General features: G+C 43.9%; 1 long non-coding RNA gene across 2 annotated transcripts; it reads right to left on the bottom strand.

Annotated features, from left to right (window-relative positions):
- Positions 1-3,454: 3,454 nt before the first annotated feature.
- Positions 3,455-10,372, bottom strand: LOC132646760 (uncharacterized). Of its 2 annotated transcripts, XR_009585003.1 has the most exons (3): positions 10,191-10,372; positions 8,506-8,623; positions 3,455-3,910 (listed from the first exon to the last, which is right to left on the bottom strand). It is a non-coding gene; the product is annotated as an uncharacterized LOC132646760 (long non-coding RNA). The 2 variants fall into 2 exon arrangements; XR_009585002.1 differs by lacking the exon at positions 8,506-8,623.
- Positions 10,373-20,021: the final 9,649 nt, after the last annotated feature.

Raw genomic sequence — 20,021 nt, 5'->3', positions numbered from 1 at the left:
TGCTCCTGGGCCAGCTGCTTTTCTTTTAGGATCCCCATATAGGATCCCCAAATCCCTTTACAATGTCCATCTCCTGGATAGTGACTGAGTTTGCTGAACAGGAGGTACCCAAAGTCCTTTCAGTGTCCAAGTGACTGTCAATGTGGGCTGCTGACCGCCCATCACAAAATTCCTCTATAAGAATTTTCCTCTCTTGGCTAAGAAAAGAGGAGGACTCAAGGGAGTCTTCATGGATCTCCCTGGGGAGGAGAAATAGAATAGAATAGACAGAGGGTGGGTGGGGATGGGAACAGGAGGGTCTAGGCAGGGCGGGATGTGGAGGTGGAGGGAGAGAGTGCTAGAAGAAACGACTGGAATTTGGGGACATTTGGGGGGTGGGCAATGTAGAAGCCTAGGGCAATGGAAACTCCCTGGAATGATCCTAGTGAAGTTACCTAGCAATGGGGGGATACAGAGCCTGAACTGGCCATCTTCTATAAGCAGGCAAGGCTGCCAGCAGTGAGACCGGGACATCAACTGAGCTACAAAACCTTCTACTGACATGTCTTATCTGAAAGATGTGATGGGGTAATGGTGGCCAACCAATGAATGGTCTAACTTGACGCCCATACCATAAGAGAGAGCCTATACCCAACACTGCACCGATGGCCTGCAATCAGTCTGGGCAACCCAGACACTCAGGGTAGAACCAAATATGGTTGGCCAAAAAAAAAAAAAGGCAATGAAATGATTCCTAATAATGCTTTGTTATGTTCATAAGTATAGTCATAGATTGGTGCCTAGCCCAATTGTCATCAGAGAGGCTTCATCTAGCAACTGATGGGAACAGATGCAGTGACCTACAGCCAAACAATAGGCAGAGCCAGGGAAGCCTGCAGAAGAGGAGGGGGAAGGATTCTAGGAACTAGACGGGTAGAGGATACTGCAAGAACGTGACCTACAGAATCTATTAAACAGGATCATAAGGGCTCATAGAGACTGAAGCTACAACCAAGGACCTTGTGTGGGTCCTATCTAGGTCCTCTGTATGGTTATATAGCTTAGTGTTCTTGTGGGACCCCCTATCAGGGGAAGTGGGGGGGTGTCTCTGATACTTCTGCCTGCTCATGAGACCTTTTTCTTCCTACTGGGTCTCCTTGTCCAGCTTTGATATGATGGTTTGTGCCTACCTTTATTGTAACTTGTTATGCCATGTTTGATTGACATCCCTGGGAAGCCTGTTCTTTTCTTTTTTTGAGAGAAAATGAAGGGGGAGTGGAAATGGGGGAGAGGAGAGGAATTGGGGGAGACTGGGAGGAGTGGAGGTAGGGGAAATTTCAGTCAGGATGTAACTTGTAAAGAATTAAATTTGTTTCCTCTCTCTCAACCAATGATAACTGCCTATCCAAGGTGATTCATAAATCAGTCCCTGGAGCCAGGTATATGCAGAGTTACAAAGAGCAAAGAGATTAGCTAGGGACAATCTAAAGGGCCATCCACGTAGAGATTCCCTAGGGCACGGGCTGAATCATCTGATTCACCGAAGGCTACTTCACTCTCTGCCCCTCCTGTTTCTTTCTCTCATTAGTGTTGTCTCAGACGGTGCTTGCAAGAGACCTTTGGGAACAAGTCTTCCTCTCACGGCTTATCTCTAGAGAACTTGACCAAGGCTGCTTCAAGGGATTTTGATGTTAGTCTGGGCTCAAAAATGTGTTTGGCTTGCTGTTGAATTATAAGGAATTGGCACCCATAATCACGACCCTTAAGAGACACTCTATGGAGAATTCTCCAATGAGGACCTGCAAACTCCAGTGGATTAAGGCAACTATTTTGTAGAAGGGTACAAAGCAAGCATCATACCTCATTCTGAGCAGGTGACAAAGGTTCTGAAGCTCGAGACAGAGCAAGTTCTATCAGACTTGCCTTTCAGGAGCCTACCTAGAAATCTGGATGGGAAGTCCTGTCTCAAGGCTGGAAGATACACATGTAAGGCCCTCGAGGTTCCTCCTCCACATAGCAGCCTTTGGAGGCTCTTTACTTTTTTTCCCCCTCCAGCAAGAGAAACAGACTTGGGTGGGTACACCTTCTGTCCCAGGAAGAGGAAACTGTTGAGATCATCTGGGAGAAGGACAGCTAGTATCACCTTTCAGTACGAGCACTTGACAGCAGTTTCCTCCCTGACATCAGGTGTCTTGATGCCAGGCCTGGTGAGGGGAGCCCATCCTTTCCTGTGGACATCTTGGCCATGGCTGGGAGACCACAGATGTCCTTTCAGGAGTGGGAAGGTATGCCCAGCTGCTCTGATTGGTGTTAAAGCCCCTTCAAAAACCAGCGTGGGAGAAAGGAGCTGCAGATGGTGTTTGCACACGCTGTTCCTAGAGACAGACCCAGACACACAAAGTCCTACTAATCTGCAGTCTGGTTCACAATTAAAAGTGCGGAGCTCAGAGGCTAACTTTGCCCTTTACAAAAACTCCCACAAAAGGGAAAGGAAGGCACTATTATCTGGATTCAGGGATGCTGTAACACAGCTGTGGCCTGGGAGTCTGAGGATGAGAGGCTTCTTCCTGAAGGCCTGTGCTATAATATTCCTAAAGCTCTCCAGGGTCCCAAAACAGTCAAAAGGTGACTTTTTCAGGTAAGAAAACTGACTCCCATGGATGAACTATTTCACAGCTTTGAATTTATGCTCTCTCAGCTGTGAGGACTTAGTGAAATCATATACCTGGTGCATTTAAAGCAGGTCCCACCCCTTAGCATGCCATGCTTTCTAGAGATTGTACCTTTTTGTCCTCATTCTCCAGAGTGACTGACCTGGAGAGGAAGAGAAAGACGACTACCAGTTTTGGGGCACCCTGCAACACATAGCCACCAAGGCTCGGAGCTGCTTCTGGGTCCAGACTGGAGAATGCCCTGAATTACTACCATCAATAGAAAAGGTGTCTTTTCCTTCAGATAGGCCGTATGAGCTTCTCATTCATTCCCATGGGGATTCATTTCACTGGTGGAGCTATTTATTCCCTTATGTTTCTCTCTTATCTTGTGATACATTGTGGCTCACTGGGAGGGTACTGTGTGCCTTCTCATATAACCCCCATGCTCAGTAGTGAAAAAGGCAGCTCCATCACATGCAATGAAAATTGTGTGGATCGGTGATGCTGGAAGAGTTAAAAACAAACAAAAAAAAAAAGCAAAAAACAAACTGTATAGCACAAGCAAACTGGGGATGGAGATACACTCTAGTAACCCAATTCTTGGGCAGAGGCAGGAGCTTGAGGCCACCCTAGCCTTCATTGGGACCTTCTTCACACACACACACACACACACACACACACACACACACACACCCTCACACACACTGAGAGAGGGGGAGAGACAGGCAGACAGAGTTCAGAAGCGAGATAGTAGCCAAAAAGTGACTAAGAGATGCTTCATGTTCAAGTAGACAAGAGAACACAGAACACACTAGAGATCCTTCCAAATTTGTTCCTTGCAAAGGTTGGATTTTGCCGTGAAATGCCTTCATTGCCTGACTCTGTCTGTAAGCCAGAGTTTCTCCATGTCAAAGAAAACAAACATAGACTCTTAGCCCTTAACATTGTTCTTGATATGGGAGGCCACCTCCTGAATTAATCTCAGTCAACAGTGCCTCTGAGGTGGCCTCCGGATTGCTGAACAAATCCAACGTCGCTCATGGAGGTGGACCTCTTCCTCAGGATTTCCCAGAAGCTTCCTTGGGGATTTCCCTCCAGACGTACTCTGTTTCTGTGGAACAGGCCAGGGCCTTCCCAGGCTTCTTTTTCTCTAGAAAAACCCTTGGAAAACAGAGATTGCCTTTCTTCCTTGCTTTTCTTCTTTTCCTCTCCCTCTTTTCCTTCTTCTTCTCACCTTCCTTCCATCTCATTTCCTGTCTTGTTCACCAGACAGAAGGCTGAAGAAAGAGGATCATGAGTTCAAGGACCACTCTGGAATATATATATCTATGTATGTATATCTATGTATGTATAACATATATGTATATATGTATACAATATGTATATGTATATGTATATATAAAATATACATATGTATGTATGTATGTATTTCTCATCTCAAAAACAAAATATCTCTTAGATCTGTTTTTGCTACTCTACTATTTATGTGTGTTTGGGCAAGTTGTTTACTATCTCCAGGCCTCAGACTCCACGTCTACATGGTCTGCAGTAACTTTTTAGTTTCCTTTTCAACATAAACTCAAAGCTAACGCTGATAAATACCCACAACAGGAGATAAGACCTTAGCCACTAGAGTCCATCACGGCACAGCTCGAAGCTCGTTTCCCACTTCAGCACCGTGTAAGGCCAGAGAAGCCACCCTGCATTTCTGTTTTTTCAGCATGATGAAGAGGGTTTGATGCAGTCCTGGGTCTGAGCACCCTCACTGTGTGGTTGCTTTAGTTCTAATCCACCTGCAGACATTGACTCAGCTAAATGGCAAAATAGCTCTATAACAAGACCCCCATAAGCCTTTACCCACTTCTCTGTCTGGAACTTTATTACTTGTCCTTTTCAATGATTTTTTTTAAATATAATTTTTATTCATTACAATTTATTCACTTTATATCCCAGCTGTAGCTCCACGCTCACCCCTTCCCAATCCTGCCATCCCTCCCTCCCTTTCTCATCTCCTCCTATGCTCCTTCCCCAGTCCACTGATAGTGGAGGACCTCCTCCCCTTCCATCTGACCCAAGCCTATCAGGTCTCATCAGGACTGGCTGCATTGTCTTCCTCTGTGGCCTGGTCAGGCTGCTCTCCCCTCAGGGGAAGGTGATCAAAGAGGCAGCCACTGAGTTCATGTCAGAGACAGCCCCTGCTCAACCTTATTAGGGAGCCCTGTTGGAGACTGAGCTGCCACAGGCTACCTCTGCGCAGGGGGTCCAGGTTATCTCCATGTTTGGTCCTTGGTTGGATTCTATTATCTATTTTATTTGTATGAGATTTTGTTTTTTTTTGTTTTTTCCCCCCAAATATATGTATGTATATCACCTGCATTCCTGGTGCCTAAAGAAGTCAGAAGCGGGGTTCAGAGGCCCCAGAAATAGAGTTACAGATGGTTGTGAGCCACCATGTAGGTACTGGAAACCACATCTGGGTTTTCAGCATGAATACCAAGCACTCTCAACTGCTGAGCCATCTTTCCAGCATCCCTGTTTGCTCACGGTAAACTTCATTCTATCACTCCCAGTTTGAGCTCAATTACAAACATAATACAGGAGGCTTCTGGCTCTCCAATCTTTTCTTTAAAAATATATTGTAAAAATAAGCTGTGGCTAAGAACAGGACATTAAGACAAGCAAACCTTTTTATATTAGAACACTGGGGAGTCTTTTTTTAAAAAAGTATTCAAATGGGTCTTGTCTGTTCCAACTAAATAAAATCTAAATCTCTGATGCTAGGCCAGATATGATGTGTTTTAAAGTTCCCCTGATTATTCTAATGACTGGCCAGGACCGAGACTCACTGTGCTACACTATGATCCCAGCCTGACTAATGCACCATAAATAGATTCATCAGGTAAAAGGTTGATAATGATGACTCCAAAGCCTTATCACTCATCTATACTTTCCTAAGTCACAGCTGACAAATGTGCCTCAAAACTCTAAATACACTATTTTTAACCTGTTCTTGAACAAGGCCTTCTAATGACCCTCTCAGACGAGAGCCCCAGCAATAACTCTTTTCATGACTAAATGCTTAGAAACATTCTCTGGGGATCGAACCAGTGCGATGGCAGGAGGTTAGCATTTCTGAAGCCCAGCTTTTTGGAAAATGAGAAACTGTCTCTTTTCAGGCTTCTCACATCTTACTCTATAATCTGCAAAGAAAATCTTATTTTAAAAAATGCTCCTCGCATCTATAAGGTTTTTTTGACTCACTGAGCCATATTTTATATATATTTGGGACTCAGTGTGAATTGATGACTCTTAATGCTTCTTTCTCCCATTTATTATTTATGTCAGTTCAGATTCATGGACTATTGGCTCAATCATTTCCTTTAACAAATGCTTGCTGAATATCAGCTCTGTGCCAAGCCTTCTGCCAGAGAAGTTCTGACTTGTAATAAAAGCCTAGGGGTAGCTGGGCACAAGGGTTTAGTTTTAGCTTTCTCTGAAGACATCTCTCAACCCTGAGCATCCCACTTCCTCTCTCTCTACCAGTGTGAAGGATGGCCTCTTCTTCCATGTTGAGGGCACCTTAGGAGGGGGGCTCAGACATCTGTCTCTAATATTGAGCCCGTCTCTGCAGCTATAGTTTGACATCATCTTATACAGTGAGGAAATCATACAGATAACCCACTTGACAAAACTGATAAATGAATTCAGACCCGAGCCTGCCCTCCTAGTTGCTTCAGTAAAGGTCCGTTGCACAGAGGCAACGGACATATCCAACTTGTGTTCTCCAAAACATTGCTCAGTGCCCTGGAAGCCTGATTCAACACAGCCTACGTGCTGCCTGGCAGGCTCCTGTACGCAGAGTTTCTATAGTACACAAACAAGTAGAATATCTGTTGTGAAAAGGTGATTAGCCTTTCTCTTTTTTTCCTTCCTGCTCATTCTAAAATATTTCCAATTTTAAATATTCGGTGATTGTGTGCCAACATTTCCTTTACATACAGAGGAAGTGCTTTACTATGGAGCCTATTATTTGATGGATGGTTAAATGTTCAGCTTTCTATAGTTGTTATGAAATGCCTGAAGGTGGGACCAATAGTTCTCATTTGCAGCTTTGGAAGCTGAGATGCCAAATTATTAAGCGAAATGTCCTTGTTCCAACAGATACCAAGTGGCTCAGTTGTGACTCAACATGGTCAGGATGATGCCCAGAGGGCTTTCAACAGCTCAGGTCAGACAGACAGCTGCAGCATGGCTCTGGCCTGTCTCACTGATGAACAGCAATGGTGAATTACTGTGGATTCTGCTTGACCCACATGGCATCATCAGCATTCTCACAGCCACTGGTTATGCCTTAGGGTTAGCTGACAACTGGGAGACTGAGTGACACAACCCACAAGAGAATGGGTGCAATTGTATTGACCATAATCTAAACAAATTGCTTGAAGTTTTCATAGCTTGTATTAAAAAAAAAATCTCCATTCTTTTAGTATACATCTTCACCTTCTCTGAGAAGAAAGAACAATTCACTTATGTTCTGCCTCCTTCAGCTCTTTGTTATTCTTCTGTGCTCCAGGCCATAGCTCTCGGGGTTTCATAGTTGAATGTAGGTATTTTTACCGTTACCTGAAATTTTAGGTAATAGTAAAAATGTTTCCAAACGTGCAATGACCAAACATTAACTCAAAATCAAGCACATGATGAATTTGAGGCGTTTCTGGCAACTTCATATACACCTTACAGCCCGTGACTTAACTGCAAGATTCTGAGCCCATGACATGTGCAGTTTGCCCCACGCGTGCACGCCAGCACCCCACACATTGTTAATGATGGCTGCCTCAAGCAACTCAGCACAGTCTCTGGTCTATCAAGCATTTGAACTGTACTGTTTAGAACTCACGTACCGAGTTCTCTGCTCCTCTAGAAACTCAATGATTTGATTATAGAAAACAAAGAAGTTTAATGTTATGTCGCCCTTGTCCCTCAATATGGAAGCATCAAAGTAGTATTTCTTTGATTGTTTGAGAATGTTTGATTTTTTAAATTCCTGTCTGGGTTGCCAACTTGAGTTTTCTGAGAAGTCCTCCAATGATTTTTTTTTCTTGTAAGCAGGACAGAATTACTAATAATTTCTGAAATGGCCGTAAGCAGACTTCTACCATTTTCTTTGACGTATTGTTATAAAGTGATATGCTGAGCATTTATTCCAAAAATCAGAATGTCAATCAACTGTGAAAGCACTAGAGATTTCCCTGTGTCTTGCAGTATCAAATATTCAGCCACGGTTTGATTCCTCACATAAAAATAAGCAAATGCATCTATCTCAGTATATAAACTCGTTTTCAGTTTTAATAAACGGTAAAAAAAATTATATATAACAAAGAATTGTTTGCTAATAGTGTACCACAATTGTCACTAAATGCTTGATTTGTGTACTTTCATACCTGTATGTACATGTATGCATATATGTATGAATACTATGTGCCTAGATAGACATGGCGAATTATAGACCTAAATAGGTGGGGTTGCAGCGTAAGGGGTTTAAGAAGCCCTGTTGTAAACACACAGATCCCATGTCCTACAAACCTGAAGTACTACAGGAGTCGCCTGCTTTCTGCTTTCAGCATGAAAGGTAGGAGACCAGGTCAAGAAACAACATATTTGTCAAGGAAGGCAGTGCCAGTGAGGTGGCAGCCACCCTCCCCTGGGAGGTCGCCTCACCACAGGCAAGCACAAGGGGAGGAACAGATGCACCCAGGCCTTGAGGCTGGGCCGCTGTTCTCCTGCATGGTGGGGAGAGAGTGGGAGTGCTGGCTGGGGCTTACACCCCGGCTCTAGTCCACCATCTCTGTTCAACTTCATCACGTGGCCTTACTTCTCTGTTTTTCAACTTCCTCATATGCTCTTCAAAATCTTCACTCCCAGGGACACTGGCAGTTTTCAAAGAAAATCTTCTCTGACGTTGTCCTTTTGATCCTCACAGTCACGCTGCTCTAGAAAGGACAAGCATCTGCCAAGTTGACTTCAGGACATTGGCTGAGCACTCCCAGCCCTACGCACGCTGTGCCTCAGTCCTTGTCAGAACCGTGTGAGGCTGTGACCCTCCACTTCTCATCTCCCACAGAGCCTGAATTACGGCTTGAGGAGTTGCTTCCTTCCCTCTGAGCGTGCCCTGTAGCCAGCGGAACAACAGTACGTCTCTGGCATCAAGTTTTCTAATCAGTCTCTGACACTGGGACCTACACATTGTGGTCCCCCATTTTGACCCATTTAACGCTCACCGGTGCTCCGTGGTGCACATACTAGGATTATTTTTTTGTTTTACTGTCAGAGGAAACTAAGGTTAAGAGAGATTCAATAACGTGTTCACGTTAAAGTCACACAGCACTGTCTTGCCACTGTGCCCTATAGCTTTCCCCAGGGTTGTCTATCAAGGAATCACAGGCAATGAAGAAAACTCTGGCTTTGCAAGGAGAAACAGTCCTGGTTCTACATTCGTGGGTGATATTGGCCAACTTCATTCTCACTTCTCTACAGCGGGGACAGTATGTTCCACCAAGATAAAAGCCAAGTGTAGTGACGAACTTTAAAACCCCTGTCCATACTGGGCATGGAGTAAGTCCTTTCCTCTCGATGCCAGCCTCTGTTCAAGACAACCAGGCTTAAGCAATTTCTCTTCCTTTTCTTGAAGTAATCTTTTGAGCTTTCTTACCCACAGCCTGGGCAGGGGAAAGTGAACATTGGCTTTCGACCAGTTCTTCTCAAACAAAAAAATGATTGATATTATGCCTACACAAACCTGGAAACTCCCAGAGGGATAGCTGCACAGGCTCTGACCCAGCAGAGATTTCCCCTGAATTCTACAGAGTTTCAACACACCCGAGGCTCTTCAAGAGTGGGCCACGCTTCCGGAAACAGAGGCCAGCGTGGGGAAGGACAGCTCTACTCATTGAAAGAGCCCGCCATGGAGGACAAAATTAGCCCCTGCCTCCTGGATGCCACCTAAGAATTCCCACTGCACCCCACAACTTGGCATCACAGAGTGTGGCAGTTTTCAAAGAAAACCTTCTCTGACACTGTCCTTTTGATGCTCAGAGTCACTCTAGAAAGGAGAAGTGTATGCCAAGTTGACCTAAGGACACTGGCTGAGCACTTGAACCCTATCCACGCTGTGCCCCAGTTCTTGTGAGCCAGAGACAATGGCTTCTCTCTTCTGCGTTACTGAGAGGATGTACAAGAAAAATACATATAGTAGAACCCCCAGGAAAAGGCCCAGCCTCCAATAAGCTCTCCTTACAAGGAGAGCTATGGTAGTGGCTCTGCCCAGGGACGAGACCGTGTGCCTAAGACCCCATAGCCGCAAAAGTTAGAGAGAGAGAGAGAGAGAGAGAACTGAAACTTTGTTTCCTGTTGTGTGTGCTGAAATGGAGCAAGAGAAGACCTGCAGTGGGATAAAGCCTCCCAAGTAATACAACTCAGTGGTGCTGCTTGCCTAGCATATGGGAGACCCCAGGGTCAAACGCCAGCACTGAAAAAGTGCTCCCCAATATTCCTCCTCACCAGACAGGGTTTACAGGGATCCTGGAACTTTCCTTCATATTAGCCCCAGAAGTCCCCCTTAGGGCAGGCCCATGCGGCTTCTTTTCCTCAAGGCTTTAGCCTGAGCACCCTGTTTTTTCAGGCAGCGGCTCTGGATACGTCATTGTCACAGGGTGCCTGTGACCTGCAGCTGTCTGGAACTCAGGCATGGCACATCTGGTGATGTCCTGGGCTGGGTCAGCATGGCCAGTTGGAGGAGGATTGTGTTCCAGGGCTGTGTACTGAGGGGGCGGGAGCCCTGTTCCCATGGCAGCAGGTGTGCAGGGGCAGTGGCACGAAGAGCTTGTAGCTATTTGTGCCAGGGAGGGCAGTGGCCTGGCAAAGCCTGGTTCATGGAACAAAGAAGGACTCAAAAGGGATTTGGGAGGCAAAACGAATTCTTATTCTGCATCAGATCATCTTGAGACCTTATTAATAGAGACTGAGCATCTCTGTGGTGTTTCTCAGTAAGAAGAACAAGTTGATGTCATCCTCACGGGTGCTAAGACAAGTGAAGAGGGAAATTCAAGCAAATTAGACACACTCAGTAGGAGCACACTCACCCAACTCTTTCCCCTTACAAACAGAGGGTCTGGGGCCCCAGAAAATTCAAGCACGTTCTACAATTAGCAGTAATAATTCAGTATTGTTCATGTCTTGTGCACAATACCATCTTAGCTACTCAGGAGCCCTACTAGGCAGAGGCTATCACTGTCTACCTTGTACATGCAAGGGACCTAGGGCTCAGGGAGGATTGGTGACTTGCCCATCACTGCTGTTGCAAGGATGTGAGCACAGCTCTATCTTCTGTTGTGGTTAATTTAAAAATATGGGCTAATCATTATGGCGGTATTATCTAACCCACTATCATAACCAGTGAAAGACATAAACACCTGACACATTTTAGAATAGCCTCATTTCATTCACCTGGGGCCTGGCAGATACTACCTCTGAAACTACCTTTGCCTCCCACGCCCCCATCCCACTTATCTGCTCTAATAATTTCTATCTGGGCTACCTCCTATTCATAATCTCAAAATACTTTCTAATGTTCTTCAACTGGGTTGCTTCCCTCCGTCCAGGAAGATCAGGCCATGTGCTCTCTCACTCTCTCTTCCTTCCTCTTCTGGTGCCTGTCTTCTTCCTAAGATCCTTCTGTCCCCAAAGCCTAAGAACCTTAGCGACACCTACCTCATTTCTGCCCTGCCCAGGTGTGTAGAGCTTTTAGTCAGCCCATCAGGGATAATTGGGGAAAATTTCTTATCAACACATGGGTATAGGAGATAGTTAGTTCAACATTCATAATAATTCCCATGGCAGGGCAGTAACCAGGTCTCAAGGCACTGAAATCAGCATTTGAAAACACCTCTGACAATCTTTCATGCCCAATTGCCCCCTACCTCAGCATGCAGTCCATGACCTGAGCTGGCAGCATTCAGCTGAACAGCTGTGGCCCGGGCTTGCATCAGGAGTTTTGGAGGTTTTTTTATAATGACTGAAAATGCTTCCGAACAAATCCTCCCACTCCCGTTCCTGGCTTGCCGCTGTTGTTTCATTCCTTCTTCTTCTGCAGGTCTTCTCTGAGGCACAGAAGTGGAGCCCTGCAGTGAAGGCGAGAGACAATCCTCCAGCAACAACTACCATGGCTTGATCTTGGGTGGGGGCCCCACTGTCTGAGTGGTGCCTCTGCTGGGCCAGCTTGAGCACTTTCCATCCTTCCCACTGCTCATCCCCTGCTTGATTCCCGTAGTTCTCTTCCTCACAGACTTCATGGCCTTTCACAATCAAGATCTGTCAGCAGTCATCTCCTACCTCCTGGAACCCCAGACTGCCTGACACAGTCATCTCATGACATCACATTCAAGCTTTGGGACTTTCTGCTCTCCATCTCCTCTGCCCTCCACTTGAGAGAAGACGCTTCCTCGTCCTTTAAGACCAGTGCTACCACATGTCATAGTTCTGCCAATCATGTTGTGTTTATTGAGTGACCTCCAACCTCTTTGCCACCATGTATTTTAGGAGTGGGTGGATCTGAACATGTTCCCAAGAGCCCATGCATGGGACGTGAAGTGGGTAGAATTTGCTGCTTCCCCTTTAACTATATGCATAGAACCTGTTAAGTCCCAGACAGGGGAGCCTGGAATCCACTCAAGGGTCTTCTCTGCTCAGGGCTCTCTTGGACAGTGAAACAGAGGTTTGCTCATTCCCTGAGCTTTCTGTCTTGAGGTCTGCTTACAATGTATTGGAAAATTTTCATTGGCCATCCATGCCCCATCCCCAAGGCACTGGATGCTATTTTAAAAAGAACTTAGTTAATTTGTGAAATGGAATTCTATTTTTGTATCAGCTTGCTTTCATAGGGTTCATAATTTTCATACATAATTGGGCATTGCAGTTCTTTTCAAACGAACCACTTCTTTATTAGCCTCATTAATTTTTTTAGTATCCATATTATGGTCTTCATTCTGATTTATTTTATTAATCAAAATGAACCATTGTAAGTTTGTTGAGAAGTCAATTATCCAAGGCTAAGAAGGACTTACGTTTTACATACATGGCACATTTTTATTCATTTTTTTATGTCCTTTAATGTTGCTTATGGTGAATTTTGACAAAAAGACTCTAAGTGGAGAAAAATATTCACTAATCTTTTCCACTGTAGTTTCTTGATTTAAAAAAAAAATTAAGATGTGAATGGAGAACAGAGGATACCTTGTGGGAGTTGAGCCACTTTTTCCACTATAGCCACCCTGAGGATTGAACTCGGGGCATGAGTTGATGCCTGCTGAGCCATCTTACCTGCTCTCTTCATTTTTAAGTTCAGAAGAAGATCTGTCTTATGTCTTTTGTCTAAGTCGTTTCTGTCTTAGACTCTTTAACCAAGCTAAGAGTAATAGAGAATATGTCAGAGAACTTTCCCTAATAATTTATTAGCCCTAGATTGATCAAAGTCAAACCTTCCCGACAAAGGTGGCTCGCGTGTTATAATCTTATTTATAGAGAGCTCAGTTTATAAACTTTTGGTTCTATGTCATGTGTCCAGTCTCTCAGCCTAAAACGCAAACTGTTTTTGGAAAATTATAGCTTATAAAGTTTTTAATTACCTGAAATTTTATGTACTTTTTCTTTCAAAAATTCTATTTTGCAGCTTTTTTTTTCTTACAGACCCTTCCTATTCCTCTTTACATTTTCTCCTAGGTACAGTGTTTTACTACACTTTGGAAGCAACTACTATGGATACGGTTTTATTTTTTATTATTCTTATCCAATGGCTATATCAGATTTTATATTTCGTTTTACCAATCTGGCTTGTGTATTCAGTCTCACACAGTAGCCCAACATCTCCATGTAAATCATCATTCTTGCCTCTTGGTCCTTGTACTGTTCTCAAGCTGCACCCTCTTTCCACTCGACACCCATCCTGTCTTCGGTTATCGCTCACACACTTGTCTTCTGGGCCCCCGGCTCTGGTAGGCGGTGGGGCTCAGTAAACTTCACTTTCTATTCACCTTTCAGAATTAATTTGTCCTTCAGAATTAATCTACACCCCCTCCTGAGTCAGTGAGGATTGTGTGTGTGTGTGTGTGTGTGTGTGTGTGTGTGTACACGCTAATAACATTTTTCTGGCAGTCTCTAGTGCTCATTTGGAGACTTCCTGAATTTGGCAGCATGACTTCCATTTTAATTAGCTTCTCAGGAGACGTTTACACAACTCATAAGATACATAAGCCTGCACTGAAAGAGGGAGAATCCAAGCTCAGAGGAAGCTGGAACCTGGAGCACAGCTCCCTGGAGCGGCGTTTCTGAGAAGCCTGTCAGAAGAGTGCCGTGGAAATACAACCGCGATGAGGTCATCTTTAATACAGACTGGAAACTCAGGCTTTTGCTGGAATTCAGTGCAATATGGAGCCAGTGGGGGAAGGCAGCAGTACAAATTCCTTCTTTATCCCCCTCCAATAAAAGATTGCCATTATTTTCTTGTATTCATTTTGAGTTAAAATATTATATTAAGCTATTGTCTTGATTACTGATTTTGGGGGTGTTCCCATTACTTTGGTATTTGATACTAGAGTACTTGCTTTTCCCAATGTCTTCCTGATGCTCTTGGAAATGTCCTGTTAGTAGGTTGGGTTTTGCCTGCCCCTCACACCTTTAAAAATATGCCCATGTTCTAGACCTTAGAGTCTATGAATGTTAAACTTTTTTTTTAAGTCTTTGCAGATATGATTAAGAATCTCAAGATTAGATCATTCTGGATAACTGAATGGGCCCCAAATACAATGACAAACATCCTTAATAGAGGCAAAAGAGGAAAAAAAATCACAGACACAAAGTGGAGAAGAGGCCTCATACTGAAGAGAAAGACATGCAGAGAGGGGGAGGAGGAAAGAGAGAGGGAGAGAGATGTTCGGTCACAAGCAAAGGAATGTGGAGGATGAGGGGTAGGAAGAGACAGCATGACATGTGCCTTCTGAAGCCTTAGAGGGGACAGTATGGCCAGCCAACCCTTTTGAGTTTGGGCTTCTAGTTTGCAGTGTCAGGAGGAGTAAGTTTCTGTTGCTGTAAGCCACGGAGATTACTTGTCATCTGTTCACTTAATAGAGCCCAGAGGTGGCTGTGTTGGTGCTAGGTGTTTCCAAAAAGTGTGCGCAAAGAACAAACAAGGGGGCGGGGAGATGAAAAAGAGTTTCTGATGGGCTGTGCGTGTGTGTGTGTGTGTGTGTGTTGATTTATCGGTTATTTTTGAAGTATTTTTAAATGTCCTGCCCTGCTGTGCTAGGCAGCATGTAATGCACAGAAAACACTAGCTTTATCCCCTGTAGGTCCTGAAGAAGACATAGCAAATTCGTATCCCTGTGACTTCCAAATCCCCATTTAGCTCCAACCAGGTGCTTCACCCACTGAGTTAAGGCTCCCTTCTTTTCCCAGGATGGTAAACTGACTGAAGTCCCTAAGTCAGTTTCCCCAGTAATAGCTATATATGTGTTAAAGGAATACGTGAAGCTATTTTTCATAAGAGAACCAAATCAAAAGCTTCTGATTTTTGAGATGTTGAGCACAGCCATGGATATTCTAACTTCAAAAATATAGCGAGCAGAAACTCCCAGAAAACAAAAACCAAACAAAACCTAACCCAAAATATAAACAGACAGAGTCCTGTGCCAGAGATCAGCATATGGACTCTGGGCCTGAAGCTGTGGGTTTGTGCCCTGACTCTATTTTGGCTTGTACCACAGTATTCTAATCTGTAAAATCGGGCTCAGAGTTTAGATGGGCTGTTGTATGGAGACTCCAGCAAATAATATGGCCTGTTATCATTGTCCTCTGACCCGTTTGTGTTTTTCTAAATATACTGGTAGAGAGAGGGGAAGAAATGAAACAGAGCAGAAACCCAGTGACTTTCAGCTGAACGAATATTAAAAGTCTCCTACCCCAAATGATGACACTGCTGTTTCTGTAGCTGTTTTGAGAGTATTTGTCCTTTCCACGGCTATAAGGGAAAGCCTCATAGCAGCATGCTTCCCTTTCCACGCACTCACCATTTTCCATCAACATATGCTATAGATTCAATGCCACATTGTTTTTATTTCCATTTAAAGAGCCAATTACATTTTAAAGAGATTTCTTAAATGAGGAAGAAAAGAGAACATATTTAACGGTGTTGCTCCTGTGCCTGGCTCTCTTCCCGCCCTGATGGTTCCGTGTTCCCATCTGGTTCCTTCTTGCTTGGTCTCTTTAACAGTTCCTGTGGTATGGGTCCTTCAGCCATGTGCACGCTTAGCTTTTCCTAGGTTTAATACCTTCCTTTCACAGTCCTGAAAAGCATTTTCCACGTATTTGACAGTTCTTATTTGACAGCCCCTCCAACCCCCACTCCCACGCCAGTACTTTAAAGACATTGTTCCATTGTCTTCCTGCTTCCATTCATTATTTCTGACAAGAAATCTGTTCACATATTTATCTTTGCTGCTCTCTGTAAACACAAGGCTTTCCTTCCTCTGGCTCTTTGGGTGTTTTCCCCCTGTATCGTTAGCTTTAAGCAACTTGATTATGACGGACTTCGTGGATTTTTTTCTTCAAGGGTCATGTATGTTGTGGCCGGACTTCACTAACCCTCTTCAACTTTTGGTTTTATGGTTTTCAACACATTCAGAAAGATTGTCATTATTTTTGTAGTATTCTAATGTACGAGCTATGTCATATGAGCTATATACGACTCTTTATGGTTATGTTCCTTGGACCTCAGGAAGGCTGTGAGGTAAAGCTGACTTCAGAGTCACCAACTATGGCTTCTGAGGCCTTGGAACACAATGATCTAAAATGACTGGTTTTGTTGTTTTGTTTGTTTGTTTTAAAAATTCTCTTTTTTTGGTGTTCTATTTTGATTGTCGTTGGGTATAAGATGGCTAATATTGTCATCTGGACAGGATAGAGAATCACTTGGAAGGCAAAACTCTGGGCCTGCCTGTGAGGGATTATCATCTAGATAAGGGTAGCCTCTAGCCATCTGTAAAGGATTATCTAGGCTAGGTTAGCCTCTGGGCCTGCCTGTAAAGGGTTATCTAGGCTAGGTTTGTTGAGGTGAGGAGTATCATTCCTCACCTAAGATCCACCACTAAATAAAAAGACAAAGTGTTGGGATCAGTAAGCAGGCATCTCTACAGCCAGCCTCAAGGGACCTGACAAACCAGTTATCAGGCATTTGTGAAGCCACCAAGAAGACCACCCGCTGATCACCTGGAACCACCTTCGCATGCCCTGGGTCACTTTATAAGAGAACTCCAGGAGCCCCTCCTCTCTCTCTTTCTCTTCCACCTCTTCTCTCTGCGACCCCCTTTCCCTTCCCCTAATAAACCTCCCATGTGGAACCGGTCTCGTGGTGTGATTTGTGAACCCGTCGTGTAACCTTCACAGCCGCACGTTTCCTAACAGAAAGCATGTGACTAGTCACCTCAGGTTCTCTGCCATGTACTTTTTGGTACATTGACACCAAAATAACTAACACAATTTCGAAGAGCAAGGATAGAGTTCTCATGGTGGAGAAACTGAAGAAGGAAAGATTTGTTCTGGCTTAGTATTGCAGAGGGTTCACTCTACTGAGATGACAGAGTTGGGAGGCTCACGTCAAGAAAGGCCAGGACACAGAGGATGGGACCTTGGCTCCTGTCTGCATTTTCTTTGTCTTTTTTTCATACTGAATTGTAGCCCATGGCACCCACATTCAGGGTAGGTACTTCCCCATCAGTTCATCTCTGAAAGACCTTCACAGGTCTCCTCCAGCTCCTATTTCAGTGGTCCTCAACCTTCTTCATGCTGAGACCGTTTAAGACCCTATGTTGTGGTGACCCCCAACCATAAAATTATTTTCGTTGCTACTTCATAAATGGAATTTTGCTACTCTTATGAATTGTACCGTAAATGTCTGTGTTTTTCTGGTGGTCTTAGGTGACCCCTGAACGGGTCATGACCCACAAGTTAAGAACCGCTGTGGTAGACAGTTCTAAACGTAGTCAAGCAGATAGTAAAGATTAACTATTATGAAAGATCCTGTTGTATGCCAGGGGCAGCGACTGCAGCAACCTTAGTAGAATCTTGGATGTCACCTGCTAACCCTGAAGCTGCATTTAAAATATCCTCTGAGGGTGTGTGTGTGTGTGTGCGTGCTCAGGTTTGAGAGATACCACATTGGCAATTTTCAAAGTTCTCTCCCAGTTCTAAGCAACTATGAATAGATCAAGGGGCTTTCTAAGGTCAAGGTACATTGTAGAAAAGTAGTCACAATGCATTCAATATAAGTTTCTGGGGTAGATTACCAGAAAAGAACCCGCTATCCTTGTTCAAAGAGAAAAAAATAAAATAGTTAACAATGAGTTTTAAAAGACAACTACTTAATCTATTGTTTATTTTGTTAATATTCTCCCTCTCTTTCTCTTTCTCCCTCGTATCCTGAGGATCTAGATTATACTTGGCAAGTATCAGATTAATTATGGGTAAGATGTTTTTAACTGACTGAGGTTCAAGAGACTGGTTGGATGCGCTATCAAGCTTGGAATTTGTAGGCCTCTGAGAAGGATCAGTTAGACATAGAGATCTTTAAAAAGACACAGTATTTTGACTAAAAGAGCTGATTCAAGCTATCTAAACAGCACAAGTTTTTAGGAGAAGTTGGTAGAGAAGAGTCTCAGAAAGCTTACTCAATATTCTAATGAACATTTTTTTAAACAGTTGAACAAGTAACTAAGGGGAATGCAATTTCATATAATTACAGCCAAAGAGAGAGTTTGAGGGGGAAAATGCAGACAGATTTGGAGAAAATGGCTGTACCAACTGGGGACTGTCAATAGCCCAATAGCTCAAGGCAGGAGCATTGCCAAGGCAGAATCTGCTGCTCAGCTGTTCAGTGGACTGAAACCAGGCACTTCGTTAGTCATGATGGACCTCATTTTTTTTTTTTTAATGTTTTTGGTTGGGCTGGTGGGGATGCTTATGGTGTTTGAGATGTGTGATGCCACTGGAGTTAGAGCACATACCTGGCATTTGTGGAGTCTGTGATAGCATCATGCACGATCCCTATGAGTGAATATTTTATAGACTATTATGTATATAGGAATGACCATTGTTTCAGGATTTGGGGAAGAAAAAAATAATAGAAACTCATGGGACTACCTAATGGTAATGTCTGAAGGGTTTGGGTTTTAAACTCATGGAGAAACTGTGAGAGATAGATAGTAAATATTAAAGGTTGGAACCCTCAAATAAAAGTCAAAGGTCACTTTTTGATAAGTATAGTAAAAGAAAAAAAAATGGACAAGCTGAGCAAGCTGAAAGCTGCAGAAGAGGATATTCAAACATCTTGATGATGACCAAGCAAAGAACCACCTCCCACGCATTAGCCCCACCCCCTCCCACACAAATGAAAGCACCAAGACAGGGGCGTTTTGTAAGTCGGGCTAACAGCTAAGAGGCAACAGGACCCACAGAGCATCCCTTAACCATAACTCTTCATGCCTTCTCTGAGGATCAGGGAGAAAGAACTTTGTGAAGAATGAATGTCTTTATGATCTCATAGGGAGAAACACATCAAAGCAACAGAAACTCCCAAACTTCCAGGTCTTCTTATCATGCTGAAACGCCCCCCCCCCCGTTACCATCTGCTTCAAGAATAAAGGCCTCTATCTAAGGCTAAGGATTCACCACATCTCAGAGAAACTTGCCACATTTGGGGACAACGTGAAAAGTCCAGTATATCTTTATGCTGGGTCTAATTAAGTCTCCAGGGCTTCTCTCAGCCTGATCCCACTGGTAATGTAATCAAGAACAAACATATTCTTCAGACACAGAGGGTCATTACAGTTTGACAGTAGAATTATTCCATTTCAGTGCGATTCATTTTTCTCCAACAACTCAATGGTGGCTCATTTTTACTTAGCATTCTCTAATGGGTTTAAAGTTGATTTTAGCTCTGTGTGGGATTAAAGGCCTGCACTCAGGAGGCAGAGGTAGGCGAATGTCTGTGAGCCTGAGGCCAGCCTTATCAACAGGGCAAGTGGATCAGGACAGCTAGGGCTACAAAACAAAACAAAACAAAAGGATTTATTTTAGGAAGCATCCCTCAGGATCTAAAGAAACGGCAAAAAGATGCCAGCGTTCCTTTTTAAAGTACTGCCTAAGCTATCAGTTGAAAAGCTCCCCTTCATGTTCCCTCTAGAGAACCCACAAATCTTTATGTCCACTCGCAAATCCACTCAGACCTTGATGTATAGGATGTGTATGTATGTATTACTCAGGAAATACACCTCACAAGCCCAGGAA

This window comes from Meriones unguiculatus, chromosome 12 (genome assembly GCF_030254825.1).
Source record: "Meriones unguiculatus strain TT.TT164.6M chromosome 12, Bangor_MerUng_6.1, whole genome shotgun sequence".
NCBI classification, from domain to species: Eukaryota; Metazoa; Chordata; class Mammalia; order Rodentia; family Muridae; genus Meriones; species Meriones unguiculatus.
Note: the sequence above shows the minus strand (reverse complement) of the source record. Positions and strands in the feature narration are given on the sequence as shown.